This window comes from Triturus cristatus, chromosome 5_2, assembly GCF_964204655.1.
Source record: "Triturus cristatus chromosome 5_2, aTriCri1.1, whole genome shotgun sequence".
Classification (NCBI taxonomy): domain Eukaryota; kingdom Metazoa; phylum Chordata; class Amphibia; order Caudata; family Salamandridae; genus Triturus; species Triturus cristatus.
In genome coordinates, this window is record NC_140588.1 from 577,282,116 (window position 1) to 577,297,507 (window position 15,392).

General features: G+C 53.5%; 16 non-coding genes across 16 annotated transcripts; 5 read left to right on the forward strand and 11 right to left on the reverse strand.

Annotated features, from left to right (window-relative positions):
* Window positions 1-178: 178 nt before the first annotated feature.
* Window positions 179-250, reverse strand: TRNAE-UUC (transfer RNA glutamic acid (anticodon UUC)). Its single transcript has one exon. It is a non-coding gene; the product is annotated as a tRNA-Glu (tRNA).
* A 243-nt stretch (window positions 251-493) lies between these two features.
* On the forward strand, window positions 494-576 carry TRNAL-UAA (transfer RNA leucine (anticodon UAA)). Its single transcript has one exon. It is a non-coding gene; the product is annotated as a tRNA-Leu (tRNA).
* Window positions 577-1,702: 1,126 nt separating this feature from the next.
* TRNAE-CUC (transfer RNA glutamic acid (anticodon CUC)) lies at window positions 1,703-1,774 on the reverse strand. The gene has a single exon. It is a non-coding gene; the product is annotated as a tRNA-Glu (tRNA).
* Window positions 1,775-2,404: 630 nt separating this feature from the next.
* On the reverse strand, window positions 2,405-2,476 carry TRNAE-UUC (transfer RNA glutamic acid (anticodon UUC)). Its single transcript has one exon. It is a non-coding gene; the product is annotated as a tRNA-Glu (tRNA).
* Window positions 2,477-2,719: 243 nt separating this feature from the next.
* Window positions 2,720-2,802, forward strand: TRNAL-UAA (transfer RNA leucine (anticodon UAA)). The gene has a single exon. It is a non-coding gene; the product is annotated as a tRNA-Leu (tRNA).
* Window positions 2,803-3,934: 1,132 nt separating this feature from the next.
* On the reverse strand, window positions 3,935-4,006 carry TRNAE-CUC (transfer RNA glutamic acid (anticodon CUC)). The gene has a single exon. It is a non-coding gene; the product is annotated as a tRNA-Glu (tRNA).
* Window positions 4,007-4,951: 945 nt separating this feature from the next.
* Window positions 4,952-5,034, forward strand: TRNAL-UAA (transfer RNA leucine (anticodon UAA)). Its single transcript has one exon. It is a non-coding gene; the product is annotated as a tRNA-Leu (tRNA).
* Window positions 5,035-6,160: 1,126 nt separating this feature from the next.
* TRNAE-CUC (transfer RNA glutamic acid (anticodon CUC)) lies at window positions 6,161-6,232 on the reverse strand. Its single transcript has one exon. It is a non-coding gene; the product is annotated as a tRNA-Glu (tRNA).
* A 630-nt stretch (window positions 6,233-6,862) lies between these two features.
* TRNAE-UUC (transfer RNA glutamic acid (anticodon UUC)) lies at window positions 6,863-6,934 on the reverse strand. Its single transcript has one exon. It is a non-coding gene; the product is annotated as a tRNA-Glu (tRNA).
* Window positions 6,935-9,409: 2,475 nt separating this feature from the next.
* On the forward strand, window positions 9,410-9,492 carry TRNAL-UAA (transfer RNA leucine (anticodon UAA)). Its single transcript has one exon. It is a non-coding gene; the product is annotated as a tRNA-Leu (tRNA).
* Window positions 9,493-10,618: 1,126 nt separating this feature from the next.
* Window positions 10,619-10,690, reverse strand: TRNAE-CUC (transfer RNA glutamic acid (anticodon CUC)). Its single transcript has one exon. It is a non-coding gene; the product is annotated as a tRNA-Glu (tRNA).
* Window positions 10,691-11,320: 630 nt separating this feature from the next.
* On the reverse strand, window positions 11,321-11,392 carry TRNAE-UUC (transfer RNA glutamic acid (anticodon UUC)). The gene has a single exon. It is a non-coding gene; the product is annotated as a tRNA-Glu (tRNA).
* A 1,452-nt stretch (window positions 11,393-12,844) lies between these two features.
* Window positions 12,845-12,916, reverse strand: TRNAE-CUC (transfer RNA glutamic acid (anticodon CUC)). The gene has a single exon. It is a non-coding gene; the product is annotated as a tRNA-Glu (tRNA).
* Window positions 12,917-13,546: 630 nt separating this feature from the next.
* TRNAE-UUC (transfer RNA glutamic acid (anticodon UUC)) lies at window positions 13,547-13,618 on the reverse strand. Its single transcript has one exon. It is a non-coding gene; the product is annotated as a tRNA-Glu (tRNA).
* A 243-nt stretch (window positions 13,619-13,861) lies between these two features.
* Window positions 13,862-13,944, forward strand: TRNAL-UAA (transfer RNA leucine (anticodon UAA)). Its single transcript has one exon. It is a non-coding gene; the product is annotated as a tRNA-Leu (tRNA).
* Window positions 13,945-15,070: 1,126 nt separating this feature from the next.
* TRNAE-CUC (transfer RNA glutamic acid (anticodon CUC)) lies at window positions 15,071-15,142 on the reverse strand. Its single transcript has one exon. It is a non-coding gene; the product is annotated as a tRNA-Glu (tRNA).
* Window positions 15,143-15,392: the final 250 nt, after the last annotated feature.

Consider the following 15,392-nt stretch of genomic DNA (forward strand, 5'->3'; position numbering starts at 1 on the left):
GGACTGCGTGCGCATGAAGGTGGCTGAGGGCAATGGGAGCAAAGCAACCTGGGACACAGGGGACCCAGCCCCTTTCCTCTGCTTTCGTCTATAGGTCGGGGTGCCTTTTTAAGGACCTTCGATTAAAAAAAGCTGAGCTGCGTGGACAAATTACGCACGTCTACGTCTTAGAGGGATCTTCCCTGACCGGGAATCGAACCCGGGCCGCGGCGGTGAAAGCGCCGAATCCTAGCCACTAGACCACCAGGGAGGAGATGCTCTTGTGAGCCTGCCTTGCTCACTTCCTTATTGTGACTAAGCTAACTCCACTGTATAGATTGCCCATAAAGTACGAGTGGGGAAAAGTTAGGTGTCACACAGTGTGTTTGTCATAAGCAATTACCTTTATCCTCCTGCAAAAGCCTTTTTACTCTGCAATCACCTCTTGCTGGACAGCCTGCGCTGGAGCAGCCAGCATGAAAAGGGAGCTGAGTAAGGCAGGACCTAGGGTCTCACCAGGGTGGCCGAGTGGTTAAGGCGTTGGACTTAAGATCCAATGGACAGTTGTCCGCATGGGTTCGAGCCCCATCCCTGGTATGGGTTTTCAGTGGGTGTGTAGGAACTTGCAGATGCTTTTGTAAAGCATTTTCCTCTGCCCTCCTCACCCTCCCAGTGCCCTTCCTTAACAGTCCCAATTCACGTCTCAGCTGTGGGGTCTGCTGCTACTCTGCACTTAGCATGGATGTTTGCCAAAGCAATGCAGTGCCACCTACGCAGAGCCCCTGCTTAGAGAAATACACCTCCTATGTCTTTTCCCACTGAAGGTAGCAGGAGGAAGTACTTGCTTCCTGGGGAACATGGGCCTGCCACTGGAATTTGTTAACCCGCCTCTTGCGGATTTCTCCCCTTTCTTTGATTTACACCTGCAGGCTCTCCCTTGCCATCGGAGCAGGATCTGCTGATGCAGGCCCGGCTGGATCAAATGTGCAAAGGCTTGTCCCCAGGCCTCGGGAAAAAATTGAGCAGAGATTCCCGCCTCCGCCTCCGCCTCCTCTTGCCTTCCGAACGGGCTTCCAAACGGGCAATGCCCTGACGGGTCCCCCACGCCCCATCCTGCCCATGCCCACACCCCTGTATATGAGGGTGACCCATGTCCCTCACCCTCCATGCTCGAACGGAAGACACGTGTGTCCTGAGGGGAGCGCCAGACAGGCATTTCTCCGGCCAGGCAGACCCCTGCAGCACCCGTTAGGCTCCAAAGCCTGTACATTCCCAAGATGCCACTGGTCACTATGCAAATCAGACAGCCCTGGCCACACCCTCTCCGCCGCTGGGCTCTGCTGCTTTCGGTACGTGCAGCTCAGCTTTTTCTTACCCTGAACCAGACTTCCGTTTCAGCAAAAAGGTGGGTTGCAGTGGGTCCGGGATGCCATTTGGAGACAAAGCCTGCGGCCCTGTCAAAGATGACTTCCTGCCGCACACCATGTGGTCAGAAGCCTACGAAAAGAAGCGCACCTCGGAATACAGAATCTCACTTCCTCAAGAGCCTTGCACAAGAGATTTTCCTCCCGCCGAGGAAAGCAACTCAAAGGGAACCTTGCGAAAATCAAATTAGGAGCCAGATTGCGGGATGCTAGGCAAACTGTTTGTCAGAAAAGCAAATTCATTTTGAGAAGCCCTGACCTGCGGGAAGGAAAAGCATTCAAGGGCAGAAGAAGGACTGTTCCCTGACCGGGAATCGAACCCGGGCCGCGGCGGTGAGAGCGCCGAATCCTAACCACTAGACCACCAGGGAACCCACAGCCATACAGCAAAAGTTCCTACACTGCTCTCCTAGTGACAAAGCTCATGGGGGCTGAAAGCATATTTTATTCTACAGCGAATATGAATCAGAACTTGAAAAAACACTCATGATTCCACCAGACTGTTTGTCACTTCCAAGCACAGGCCATCCCCTCCCCCGTGCTACTGAACCGACGAATTCCTGTACAATCGGGATCCCCGGGAAATCACAAGAGGGACACCTAGTGGCCGCTGATAGCTCAAAGACAGCTGGTACACCTTCTCACACCTACCTCGTTATTCAGCTTGCTGGAAGAATACATTGCGAATGACCGATTCAAGAGTGCAAGGGAGAAGAGTGCTCCAAAGTAGATGTATACATCGCAGCCGGGTTTTCCAGCAATTTACCTTTCTGATGAGCTGGTACTGCACTTTACGCCCACATAGAGCACCTGACTGGGTGGGGGACTGCGTGCGCATGAAGGTGGCTGAGGGCAATGGGAGCAAAGCAACCTGGGACACAGGGGACCCAGCCCCTTTCCTCTGCTTTCGTCTATAGGTCGGGGTGCCTTTTTAAGGACCTTCGATTAAAAAAAGCTGAGCTGCGTGGACAAATTACACACGTCTACGTCTTAGAGGGATCTTCCCTGACCGGGAATCGAACCCGGGCCGCGGCGGTGAAAGCGCCGAATCCTAGCCACTAGACCACCAGGGAGGAGATGCTCTTGTGAGCCTGCCTTGCTCACTTCCTTATTGTGACTAAGCTAACTCCACTGTATAGATTGCCCATAAAGTACGAGTGGGGAAAAGTTAGGTGTCACACAGTGTGTTTGTCATAAGCAATTACCTTTATCCTCCTGCAAAAGCCTTTTTACTCTGCAATCACCTCTTGCTGGACAGCCTGCGCTGGAGCAGCCAGCATGAAAAGGGAGCTGAGTAAGGCAGGGCCTAGGGTCTCACCAGGGTGGCCGAGTGGTTAAGGCGTTGGACTTAAGATCCAATGGACAGTTGTCCGCATGGGTTCGAGCCCCATCCCTGGTATGGGTTTTCAGCGGGTGTGTAGGAACTTGCAGATGCTTTTGTAAAGCATTTTCCTCTGCCCTCCTCACCCTCCCAGTGCCCTTCCTTAACAGTCCCAATTCACGTCTCAGCTGTGGGGTCTGCTGCTACTCTGCACTTAGCATGGATGTTTGCCAAAGCAATGCAGTGCCACCTACGCAGAGCCCCTGCTTAGAGAAATACACCTCCTATGTCTTTTCCCACTGAAGGGAGCAGGAGGAAGTACTTGCTTCCTGGGGAACATGGGCCTGCCACTGGAATTTGTTAACCCGCCTCTTGCGGATTTCTCCCCTTTCTTTGATTTACACCTGCAGGCTCTCCCTTGCCATCGGAGCAGGATCTGCTGATGCAGGCCCGGCTGGATCAAATGTGCAAAGGCTTGTCCCCAGGCCTCGGGAAAAAATTGAGCAGAGATTCCCGCCTCCGCCTCCGCCTCCGCCTCCTCTTGCCTTCCGAACGGGCTTCCAAACGGGCAATGCCCTGACGGGTCCCCCACGCCCCATCCTGCCCATGCCCACACCCCTGTATATGAGGGTGACCCATGTCCCTCACCCTCCATGCTCGAACGGAAGACACGTGTGTCCTGAGGGGAGCGCCAGACAGGCATTTCTCCGGCCAGGCAGACCCCTGCAGCACCCGTTAGGCTCCAAAGCCTGTACATTCCCAAGATGCCACTGGTCACTATGCAAATCAGACAGCCCTGGCCACACCCTCTCCGCCGCTGGGATCTGCTGCTTTCGGTACGTGCAGCTCAGCTTTTTCTTACCCTGAACCAGACTTCCGTTTCAGCAAAAAGGTGGGTTGCAGTGGGTCCGGGATGCCATTTGGAGACAAAGCCTGCGGCCCTGTCAAAGATGACTTCCTGCCGCACACCATGTGGTCAGAAGCCTACGAAAAGAAGCGCACCTCGGAATACAGAATCTCACTTCCTCAAGAGCCTTGCACAAGAGATTTTCCTCCCGCCGAGGAAAGCAACTCAAAGGGAACCTTGCGAAAATCAAATTAGGAGCCAGATTGCGGGATGCTAGGCAAACTGTTTGTCAGAAAAGCAAATTCATTTTGAGAAGCCCTGACCTGCGGGAAGGAAAAGCATTCAAGGGCAGAAGAAGGACTGTTCCCTGACCGGGAATCGAACCCGGGCCGCGGCGGTGAGAGCGCCGAATCCTAACCACTAGACCACCAGGGAACCCACAGCCATACAGCAAAAGTTCCTACACTGCTCTCCTAGTGACAAAGCTCATGGGGGCTGAAAGCATATTTTATTCTACAGCGAATATGAATCAGAACTTGAAAAAACACTCATGATTCCACCAGACTGTTTGTCACTTCCAAGCACAGGCCATCCCCTCCCCCGTGCTACTGAACCGACGAATTCCTGTACAATCGGGATCCCCGGGAAATCACAAGAGGGACACCTAGTGGCCGCTGATAGCTCAAAGACAGCTGGTACACCTTCTCACACCTACCTCGTTATTCAGCTTGCTGGAAGAATACATTGCGAATGACCGATTCAAGAGTGCAAGGGAGAAGAGTGCTCCAAAGTAGATGTATACATCGCAGCCGGGTTTTCCAGCAATTTACCTTTCTGATGAGCTGGTACTGCACTTTACGCCCACATAGAGCACCTGACTGGGTGGGGGACTGCGTGCGCATGAAGGTGGCTGAGGGCAATGGGAGCAAAGCAACCTGGGACACAGGGGACCCAGCCCCTTTCCTCTGCTTTCGTCTATAGGTCGGGGTGCCTTTTTAAGGACCTTCGATTAAAAAAAGCTGAGCTGCGTGGACAAATTACACACGTCTACGTCTTGGAGGGATCTTCCCTGACCGGGAATCGAACCCGGGCCGCGGCGGTGAAAGCGCTGAATCCTAGCCACTAGACCACCAGGGAGGAGATGCTCTTGTGAGCCTGCCTTGCTCACTTCCTTATTGTGACTAAGCTAACTCCACTGTATAGATTGCCCATAAAGTACGAGTGGGGAAAAGTTAGGTGTCACACAGTGTGTTTGTCATAAGCAATTACCTTTATCCTCCTGCAAAAGCCTTTTTACTCTGCAATCACCTCTTGCTGGACAGCCTGCGCTGGAGCAGCCAGCATGAAAAGGGAGCTGAGTAAGGCAGGGCCTAGGGTCTCACCAGGGTGGCCGAGTGGTTAAGGCGTTGGACTTAAGATCCAATGGACAGTTGTCCGCATGGGTTCGAGCCCCATCCCTGGTATGGGTTTTCAGCGGGTGTGTAGGAACTTGCAGATGCTTTTGTAAAGCATTTTCCTCTGCCCTCCTCACCCTCCCAGTGCCCTTCCTTAACAGTCCCAATTCACGTCTCAGCTGTGGGGTCTGCTGCTACTCTGCACTTAGCATGGATGTTTGCCAAAGCAATGCAGTGCCACCTACGCAGAGCCCCTGCTTAGAGAAATACACCTCCTATGTCTTTTCCCACTGAAGGGAGCAGGAGGAAGTACTTGCTTCCTGGGGAACATGGGCCTGCCACTGGAATTTGTTAACCCGCCTCTTGCGGATTTCTCCCCTTTCTTTGATTTACACCTGCAGGCTCTCCCTTGCCATCGGAGCAGGATCTGCTGATGCAGGCCCGGCTGGATCAAATGTGCAAAGGCTTGTCCCCAGGCCTCGGGAAAAAATTGAGCAGAGATTCCCGCCTCCGCCTCCGCCTCCTCTTGCCTTCCGAACGGGCTTCCAAACGGGCAATGCCCTGACGGGTCCCCCACGCCCCATCCTGCCCATGCCCACACCCCTGTATATGAGGGTGACCCATGTCCCTCACCCTCCATGCTCGAACGGAAGACACGTGTGTCCTGAGGGGAGCGCCAGACAGGCATTTCTCCGGCCAGGCAGACCCCTGCAGCACCCGTTAGGCTCCAAAGCCTGTACATTCCCAAGATGCCACTGGTCACTATGCAAATCAGACAGCCCTGGCCACACCCTCTCCGCCGCTGGGCTCTGCTGCTTTCGGTACGTGCAGCTCAGCTTTTTCTTACCCTGAACCAGACTTCCGTTTCAGCAAAAAGGTGGGTTGCAGTGGGTCCGGGATGCCATTTGGAGACAAAGCCTGCGGCCCTGTCAAAGATGACTTCCTGCCGCACACCATGTGGTCAGAAGCCTACGAAAAGAAGCGCACCTCGGAATACAGAATCTCACTTCCTCAAGAGCCTTGCACAAGAGATTTTCCTCCCGCCGAGGAAAGCAACTCAAAGGGAACCTTGCGAAAATCAAATTAGGAGCCAGATTGCGGGATGCTAGGCAAACTGTTTGTCAGAAAAGCAAATTCATTTTGAGAAGCCCTGACCTGCGGGAAGGAAAAGCATTCAAGGGCAGAAGAAGGACTGTTCCCTGACCGGGAATCGAACCCGGGCCGCGGCGGTGAGAGCGCCGAATCCTAACCACTAGACCACCAGGGAACCCACAGCCATACAGCAAAAGTTCCTACACTGCTCTCCTAGTGACAAAGCTCATGGGGGCTGAAAGCATATTTTATTCTACAGCGAATATGAATCAGAACTTGAAAAAACACTCATGATTCCACCAGACTGTTTGTCACTTCCAAGCACAGGCCATCCCCTCCCCCGTGCTACTGAACCGACGAATTCCTGTACAATCGGGATCCCCGGGAAATCACAAGAGGGACACCTAGTGGCCGCTGATAGCTCAAAGACAGCTGGTACACCTTCTCACACCTACCTCGTTATTCAGCTTGCTGGAAGAATACATTGCGAATGACCGATTCAAGAGTGCAAGGGAGAAGAGTGCTCCAAAGTAGATGTATACATCGCAGCCGGGTTTTCCAGCAATTTACCTTTCTGATGAGCTGGTACTGCACTTTACGCCCACATAGAGCACCTGACTGGGTGGGGGACTGCGTGCGCATGAAGGTGGCTGAGGGCAATGGGAGCAAAGCAACCTGGGACACAGGGGACCCAGCCCCTTTCCTCTGCTTTCGTCTATAGGTCGGGGTGCCTTTTTAAGGACCTTCGATTAAAAAAAGCTGAGCTGCGTGGACAAATTACACACGTCTACGTCTTAGAGGGATCTTCCCTGACCGGGAATCGAACCCGGGCCGCGGCGGTGAAAGCGCCGAATCCTAGCCACTAGACCACCAGGGAGGAGATGCTCTTGTGAGCCTGCCTTGCTCACTTCCTTATTGTGACTAAGCTAACTCCACTGTATAGATTGCCCATAAAGTACGAGTGGGGAAAAGTTAGGTGTCACACAGTGTGTTTGTCATAAGCAATTACCTTTATCCTCCTGCAAAAGCCTTTTTACTCTGCAATCACCTCTTGCTGGACAGCCTGCGCTGGAGCAGCCAGCATGAAAAGGGAGCTGAGTAAGGCAGGGCCTAGGGTCTCACCAGGGTGGCCGAGTGGTTAAGGCGTTGGACTTAAGATCCAATGGACAGTTGTCCGCATGGGTTCGAGCCCCATCACTGGTATGGGTTTTCAGCGGGTGTGTAGGAACTTGCAGATGCTTTTTTAAAGCATTTTCCTCTGCCCTCCTCACCCTCCCAGTGCCCTTCCTTAACAGTCCCAATTCACGTCTCAGCTGTGGGGTCTGCTGCTACTCTGCACTTAGCATGGATGCTTCCCAAAGCAATGCAGTGCCACCTACGCAGAGCCCCTGCTTAGAGAAATACACCTCCTATGTCTTTTCCCACTGAAGGGAGCAGGAGGAAGTACTTGCTTCCTGGGGAACATGGGCCTGCCACTGGAATTTGTTAACCCGCCTCTTGCGGATTTCTCCCCTTTCTTTGATTTACACCTGCAGGCTCTCCCTTGCCATCGGAGCAGGATCTGCTGATGCAGGCCCGGCTGGATCAAATGTGCAAAGGCTTGTCCCCAGGCCTCGGGAAAAAATTGAGCAGAGATTCCCGCCTCCGCCTCCGCCTCCGCCTCCTCTTGCCTTCCGAACGGGCTTCCAAACGGGCAATGCCCTGACGGGTCCCCCACGCCCCATCCTGCCCATGCCCACACCCCTGTATATGAGGGTGACCCATGTCCCTCACCCTCCATGCTCGAACGGAAGACACGTGTGTCCTGAGGGGAGCGCCAGACAGGCATTTCTCCGGCCAGGCAGACCCCTGCAGCACCCGTTAGGCTCCAAAGCCTGTACATTCCCAAGATGCCACTGGTCACTATGCAAATCAGACAGCCCTGGCCACACCCTCTCCGCCGCTGGGATCTGCTGCTTTCGGTACGTGCAGCTCAGCTTTTTCTTACCCTGAACCAGACTTCCGTTTCAGCAAAAAGGTGGGTTGCAGTGGGTCCGGGATGCCATTTGGAGACAAAGCCTGCGGCCCTGTCAAAGATGACTTCCTGCCGCACACCATGTGGTCAGAAGCCTACGAAAAGAAGCGCACCTCGGAATACAGAATCTCACTTCCTCAAGAGCCTTGCACAAGAGATTTTCCTCCCGCCGAGGAAAGCAACTCAAAGGGAACCTTGCGAAAATCAAATTAGGAGCCAGATTGCGGGATGCTAGGCAAACTGTTTGTCAGAAAAGCAAATTCATTTTGAGAAGCCCTGACCTGCGGGAAGGAAAAGCATTCAAGGGCAGAAGAAGGACTGTTCCCTGACCGGGAATCGAACCCGGGCCGCGGCGGTGAGAGCGCAGAATCCTAACCACTAGACCACCAGGGAACCCAGAGCCATACAGCAAAAGTTCCTACACTGCTCTCCTAGTGACAAAGCTCATGGGGGCTGAAAGCATATTTTATTCTACAGCGAATATGAATCAGAACTTGAAAAAACACTCATGATTCCACCAGACTGTTTGTCACTTCCAAGCACAGGCCATCCCCTCCCCCGTGCTACTGAACCGACGAATTCCTGTACAATCGGGATCCCCGGGAAATCACAAGAGGGACACCTAGTGGCCGCTGATAGCTCAAAGACAGCTGGTACACCTTCTCACACCTACCTCGTTATTCAGCTTGCTGGAAGAATACATTGCGAATGACCGATTCAAGAGTGCAAGGGAGAAGAGTGCTCCAAAGTAGATGTATACATCGCAGCCGGGTTTTCCAGCAATTTACCTTTCTGATGAGCTGGTACTGCGCTTTACGCCCACATAGAGCACCTGACTGGGTGGGGGACTGCGTGCGCATGAAGGTGGCTGAGGGCAATGGGAGCAAAGCAACCTGGGACACAGGGGACCCAGCCCCTTTCCTCTGCTTTCGTCTATAGGTCGGGGTGCCTTTTTAAGGACCTTCGATTAAAAAAAGCTGAGCTGCGTGGACAAATTACGCACGTCTACGTCTTAGAGGGATCTTACCTGACCGGGAATCGAACCCGGGCCGCGGCGGTGAAAGCGCCGAATCCTAGCCACTAGACCACCAGGGAGGAGATGCTCTTGTGAGCCTGCCTTGCTCACTTCCTTATTGTGACTAAGCTAACTCCACTGTATAGATTGCCCATAAAGTACGAGTGGGGAAAAGTTAGGTGTCACACAGTGTGTTTGTCATAAGCAATTACCTTTATCCTCCTGCAAAAGCCTTTTTACTCTGCAATCACCTCTTGCTGGACAGCCTGCGCTGGAGCAGCCAGCATGAAAAGGGAGCTGAGTAAGGCAGGGCCTAGGGTCTCACCAGGGTGGCCGAGTGGTTAAGGCGTTGGACTTAAGATCCAATGGACAGTTGTCCGCATGGGTTCGAGCCCCATCCCTGGTATGGGTTTTCAGCGGGTGTGTAGGAACTTGCAGATGCTTTTTTAAAGCATTTTCCTCTGCCCTCCTCACCCTCCCAGTGCCCTTCCTTAACAGTCCCAATTCACGTCTCAGCTGTGGGGTCTGCTGCTACTCTGCACTTAGCATGGATGCTTCCCAAAGCAATGCAGTGCCACCTACGCAGAGCCCCTGCTTAGAGAAATACACCTCCTATGTCTTTTCCCACTGAAGGGAGCAGGAGGAAGTACTTGCTTCCTGGGGAACATGGGCCTGCCACTGGAATTTGTTAACCCGCCTCTTGCGGATTTCTCCCCTTTCTTTGATTTACACCTGCAGGCTCTCCCTTGCCATCGGAGCAGGATCTGCTGATGCAGGCCCGGCTGGATCAAATGTGCAAAGGCTTGTCCCCAGGCCTCGGGAAAAAATTGAGCAGAGATTCCCGCCTCCGCCTCCGCCTCCTCTTGCCTTCCGAACGGGCTTCCAAACGGGCAATGCCCTGACGGGTCCCCCACGCCCCATCCTGCCTATGCCCACACCCCTGTATATGAGGGTGACCCATGTCCCTCACCCTCCATGCTCGAACGGAAGACACGTGTGTCCTGAGGGGAGCGCCAGACAGGCATTTCTCCGGCCAGGCAGACCCCTGCAGCACCCGTTAGGCTCCAAAGCCTGTACATTCCCAAGATGCCACTGGTCACTATGCAAATCAGACAGCCCTGGCCACACCCTCTCCGCCGCTGGGCTCTGCTGCTTTCGGTACGTGCAGCTCAGCTTTTTCTTACCCTGAACCAGACTTCCGTTTCAGCAAAAAGGTGGGTTGCAGTGGGTCCGGGATGCCATTTGGAGACAAAGCCTGCGTCCCTGTCAAAGATGACTTCCTGCCGCACACCATGTGGTCAGAAGCCTACGAAAAGAAGCGCACCTCGGAATACAGAATCTCACTTCCTCAAGAGCCTTGCACAAGAGATTTTCCTCCCGCCGAGGAAAGCAACTCAAAGGGAACCTTGCGAAAATCAAATTAGGAGCCAGATTGCGGGATGCTAGGCAAACTGTTTGTCAGAAAAGCAAATTCATTTTGAGAAGCCCTGACCTGCGGGAAGGAAAAGCATTCAAGGGCAGAAGAAGGACTGTTCCCTGACCGGGAATCGAACCCGGGCCGCGGCGGTGAGAGCGCCGAATCCTAACCACTAGACCACCAGGGAACCCACAGCCAAACAGCAAAAGTTCCTACACTGCTCTCCTAGTGACAAAGCTCATGGGGGCTGAAAGCATATTTTATTCTACAGCGAATATGAATCAGAACTTGAAAAAACACTCATGATTCCACCAGACTGTTTGTCACTTCCAAGCACAGGCCATCCCCTCCCCCGTGCTACTGAACCGACGAATTCCTGTACAATCGGGATCCCCGGGAAATCACAAGAGGGACACCTAGTGGCCGCTGATAGCTCAAAGACAGCTGGTACACCTTCTCACACCTACCTCGTTATTCAGCTTGCTGGAAGAATACATTGCGAATGACCGATTCAAGAGTGCAAGGGAGAAGAGTGCTCCAAAGTAGATGTATACATCGCAGCCGGGTTTTCCAGCAATTTACCTTTCTGATGAGCTGGTACTGCACTTTACGCCCACATAGAGCACCTGACTGGGTGGGGGACTGCGTGCGCATGAAGGTGGCTGAGGGCAATGGGAGCAAAGCAACCTGGGACACAGGGGACCCAGCCCCTTTCCTCTGCTTTCGTCTATAGGTCGGGGTGCCTTTTTAAGGACCTTCGATTAAAAAAAGCTGAGCTGCGTGGACAAATTACGCACGTCTACGTCTTAGAGGGATCTTCCCTGACCGGGAATCGAACCCGGGCCGCGGCGGTGAAAGCGCCGAATCCTAGCCACTAGACCACCAGGGAGGAGATGCTCTTGTGAGCCTGCCTTGCTCACTTCCTTATTGTGACTAAGCTAACTCCACTGTATAGATTGCCCATAAAGTACGAGTGGGGAAAAGTTAGGTGTCACACAGTGTGTTTGTCATAAGCAATTACCTTTATCCTCCTGCAAAAGCCTTTTTACTCTGCAATCACCTCTTGCTGGACAGCCTGCGCTGGAGCAGCCAGCATGAAAAGGGAGCTGAGTAAGGCAGGACCTAGGGTCTCACCAGGGTGGCCGAGTGGTTAAGGCGTTGGACTTAAGATCCAATGGACAGTTGTCCGCATGGGTTCAAGCCCCATCCCTGGTATGGGTTTTCAGCGGGTGTGTAGGAACTTGCAGATGCTTTTTTAAAGCATTTTCCTCTGCCCTCCTCACCCTCCCAGTGCCCTTCCTTAACAGTCCCAATTCACGTCTCAGCTGTGGGGTCTGCTGCTACTCTGCACTTAGCATGGATGCTTCCCAAAGCAATGCAGTGCCACCTACGCAGAGCCCCTGCTTAGAGAAATACACCTCCTATGTCTTTTCCCACTGAAGGGAGCAGGAGGAAGTACTTGCTTCCTGGGGAACATGGGCCTGCCACTGGAATTTGTTAACCCGCCTCTTGCGGATTTCTCCCCTTTCTTTGATTTACACCTGCAGGCTCTCCCTTGCCATCGGAGCAGGATCTGCTGATGCAGGCCCGGCTGGATCAAATGTGCAAAGGCTTGTCCCCAGGCCTCGGGAAAAAATTGAGCAGAGATTCCCGCCTCCGCCTCCGCCTCCTCTTGCCTTCCGAACGGGCTTCCAAACGGGCAATGCCCTGACGGGTCCCCCACGCCCCATCCTGCCCATGCCCACACCCCTGTATATGAGGGTGACCCATGTCCCTCACCCTCCATGCTCGAACGGAAGACACGTGTGTCCTGAGGGGAGCGCCAGACAGGCATTTCTCCGGCCAGGCAGACCCCTGCAGCACCCGTTAGGCTCCAAAGCCTGTACATTCCCAAGATGCCACTGGTCACTATGCAAATCAGACAGCCCTGGCCACACCCTCTCCGCCGCTGGGCTCTGCTGCTTTCGGTATGTGCAGCTCAGCTTTTTCTTACCCTGAACCAGACTTCCGTTTCAGCAAAAAGGTGGGTTGCAGTGGGTCCGGGATGCCATTTGGAGACAAAGCCTGCGTCCCTGTCAAAGATGACTTCCTGCCGCACACCATGTGGTCAGAAGCCTACGAAAAGAAGCGCACCTCGGAATACAGAATCTCACTTCCTCAAGAGCCTTGCACAAGAGATTTTCCTCCCGCCGAGGAAAGCAACTCAAAGGGAACCTTGCGAAAATCAAATTAGGAGCCAGATTGCGGGATGCTAGGCAAACTGTTTGTCAGAAAAGCAAATTCATTTTGAGAAGCCCTGACCTGCGGGAAGGAAAAGCATTCAAGGGCAGAAGAAGGACTGTTCCCTGACCGGGAATCGAACCCGGGCCGCGGCGGTGAGAGCGCCGAATCCTAACCACTAGACCACCAGGGAACCCACAGCCAAACAGCAAAAGTTCCTACACTGCTCTCCTAGTGACAAAGCTCATGGGGGCTGAAAGCATATTTTATTCTACAGCGAATATGAATCAGAACTTGAAAAAACACTCATGATTCCACCAGACTGTTTGTCACTTCCAAGCACAGGCCATCCCCTCCCCCGTGCTACTGAACCGACGAATTCCTGTACAATCGGGATCCCCGGGAAATCACAAGAGGGACACCTAGTGGCCGCTGATAGCTCAAAGACAGCTGGTACACCTTCTCACACCTACCTCGTTATTCAGCTTGCTGGAAGAATACATTGCGAATGACCGATTCAAGAGTGCAAGGGAGAAGAGTGCTCCAAAGTAGATGTATACATCGCAGCCGGGTTTTCCAGCAATTTACCTTTCTGATGAGCTGGTACTGCACTTTACGCCCACATAGAGCACCTGACTGGGTGGGGGACTGCGTGCGCATGAAGGTGGCTGAGGGCAATGGGAGCAAAGCAACCTGGGACACAGGGGACCCAGCCCCTTTCCTCTGCTTTCGTCTATAGGTCGGGGTGCCTTTTTAAGGACCTTCGATTAAAAAAAGCTGAGCTGCGTGGACAAATTACGCACGTCTACGTCTTAGAGGGATCTTCCCTGACCGGGAATCGAACCCGGGCCGCGGCGGTGAAAGCGCCGAATCCTAGCCACTAGACCACCAGGGAGGAGATGCTCTTGTGAGCCTGCCTTGCTCACTTCCTTATTGTGACTAAGCTAACTCCACTGTATAGATTGCCCATAAAGTACGAGTGGGGAAAAGTTAGGTGTCACACAGTGTGTTTGTCATAAGCAATTACCTTTATCCTCCTGCAAAAGCCTTTTTACTCTGCAATCACCTCTTGCTGGACAGCCTGCGCTGGAGCAGCCAGCATGAAAAGGGAGCTGAGTAAGGCAGGACCTAGGGTCTCACCAGGGTGGCCGAGTGGTTAAGGCGTTGGACTTAAGATCCAATGGACAGTTGTCCGCATGGGTTCGAGCCCCATCCCTGGTATGGGTTTTCAGTGGGTGTGTAGGAACTTGCAGATGCTTTTGTAAAGCATTTTCCTCTGCCCTCCTCACCCTCCCAGTGCCCTTCCTTAACAGTCCCAATTCACGTCTCAGCTGTGGGGTCTGCTGCTACTCTGCACTTAGCATGGATGTTTGCCAAAGCAATGCAGTGCCACCTACGCAGAGCCCCTGCTTAGAGAAATACACCTCCTATGTCTTTTCCCACTGAAGGTAGCAGGAGGAAGTACTTGCTTCCTGGGGAACATGGGCCTGCCACTGGAATTTGTTAACCCGCCTCTTGCGGATTTCTCCCCTTTCTTTGATTTACACCTGCAGGCTCTCCCTTGCCATCGGAGCAGGATCTGCTGATGCAGGCCCGGCTGGATCAAATGTGCAAAGGCTTGTCCCCAGGCCTCGGGAAAAAATTGAGCAGAGATTCCCGCCTCCGCCTCCGCCTCCTCTTGCCTTCCGAACGGGCTTCCAAACGGGCAATGCCCTGACGGGTCCCCCACGCCCCATCCTGCCCATGCCCACACCCCTGTATATGAGGGTGACCCATGTCCCTCACCCTCCATGCTCGAACGGAAGACACGTGTGTCCTGAGGGGAGCGCCAGACAGGCATTTCTCCGGCCAGGCAGACCCCTGCAGCACCCGTTAGGCTCCAAAGCCTGTACATTCCCAAGATGCCACTGGTCACTATGCAAATCAGACAGCCCTGGCCACACCCTCTCCGCCGCTGGGCTCTGCTGCTTTCGGTACGTGCAGCTCAGCTTTTTCTTACCCTGAACCAGACTTCCGTTTCAGCAAAAAGGTGGGTTGCAGTGGGTCCGGGATGCCATTTGGAGACAAAGCCTGCGGCCCTGTCAAAGATGACTTCCTGCCGCACACCATGTGGTCAGAAGCCTACGAAAAGAAGCGCACCTCGGAATACAGAATCTCACTTCCTCAAGAGCCTTGCACAAGAGATTTTCCTCCCGCCGAGGAAAGCAACTCAAAGGGAACCTTGCGAAAATCAAATTAGGAGCCAGATTGCGGGATGCTAGGCAAACTGTTTGTCAGAAAAGCAAATTCATTTTGAGAAGCCCTGACCTGCGGGAAGGAAAAGCATTCAAGGGCAGAAGAAGGACTGTTCCCTGACCGGGAATCGAACCCGGGCCGCGGCGGTGAGAGCGCCGAATCCTAACCACTAGACCACCAGGGAACCCACAGCCATACAGCAAAAGTTCCTACACTGCTCTCCTAGTGACAAAGCTCATGGGGGCTGAAAGCATATTTTATTCTACAGCGAATATGAATCAGAACTTGAAAAAACACTCATGATTCCACCAGACTGTTTGTCACTTCCAAGCACAGGCCATCCCCTCCCCCGTGCTACTGAACCGACGAATTCCTGTACAATCGGGATCCCCGGGAAATCACAAGAGGGACACCTAGTGGCCGCTGATAGCTCA